Source organism: Aplysia californica, unplaced genomic scaffold (genome assembly GCF_000002075.1).
Source record: "Aplysia californica isolate F4 #8 unplaced genomic scaffold, AplCal3.0 scaffold00080, whole genome shotgun sequence".
Lineage (NCBI taxonomy): Eukaryota > Metazoa > Mollusca > Gastropoda > Aplysiida > Aplysiidae > Aplysia > Aplysia californica.
Window position 1 is genome coordinate 1,199,177 of NW_004797350.1, and position 1,381 is coordinate 1,200,557.

Genomic DNA, 1,381 nt, shown 5'->3' on the forward strand with positions numbered 1-1,381 from the left:
GTGTGTGTGTGTGTGTGTGTGTGTGTGTTTGATCTATCTATCTATAAAAACAGACCCCGCCACATTCTCGCAACAATACGTGACATATTCGCCAGCAACTACTATTTGTCCAAGTCTGCACTGTTAGAAATCGGACCGTTGTCCATCTGATTATTAGAAAAACAGACCCTACGAAATAGTGACCCTGGCGAGATATTTTCAAACCCAATACAAGTTTGGTGAGTCCCGGTCCGATTTCTGGAAACAAAGTGTATGCACTATACTTTCATTTTTTTAAAATTGTTTTGTTACGGCTGGTCTGCATTTTCGCCACAATTAGATCTTTTTCAGATTATACACCCCCGACAAGTTGAATAAATGTGTACAGTACATAAGTTATCCCCTTGCCACCACCACTCCAGAACATAGAACGTATGAAATCGATATCGTGAAGAAAAGTTGCGAAAGCACGAGATATTGCCTACAGAAGACGCACCATAAATCAAGTTTACGAGGGAGAGAGGTGGTGAAAATAATATCCAAAGGACATTTCGTCGTCTGGAACAAAAATTGCGGTTCTACACGCGTTCTCATTTGTGCGCATCCCGGAGATTTTTTGAAGGGTGTTACTGATAATACAAAAGTGGATAAGAAAAACGTATTGCGGTTTTTTAAATAATTTTTGGAAGGGGTGGTTGGTGTGTTTTGGCAGGGTTACGAAGCAGTGACTCTGTTTTTTGTATAGCTTTAACGCCCTTTTCAACACAGTAAGGTTATAATTTAAGAGGCGGGGGCCTCTGAATTAAACGACTATCTCATATAATAGAAATATGCCAAATTTAATAGGTTATGAGATGAGACCTCTAGAAACTCCCTAAAAACAACCCAAGTTCAAGAACACCCTCTTGGGAACTCAAACCAGGGTTATCCGTTCCGTAGTTCAGTATGGTACAAACTGAGCAAACGGAGCACCCGAATCTCTCGATTCTTTTTGCGAGAGATTGTTCAAAACAAAGGTGCAAGGTATGGATGTGACTTTACTTTCTGCACTTTGATATGAGGCAACTCGGAATCAATGTCCGTCTCCGATCCAGCTAAGCAAGTGGGTGGAGACGCGTGGAAACGTCTCCATCATCTCACACTCAAGAATTACAGTTTGGGGACAGAACCAGGGTCATTTGCACCACAGGCTGTCTTTAAGATTGCGCTTCTTCGAAAGAGACTTCTGTTATCTATAGAGAAGGGGAAACGGGGCTGAGAGAGCGAGAGAGAAAGAGGGAGAAGGAGAGAGAGAGAGAGAGAGAGAGAGAGAGAGAGAGGGGGGGAGAGGAGGAGGAGGAAGAGAGAGAAGGAGACATATACAAATAAACACACACAAGCTCACACACACACACACACACAC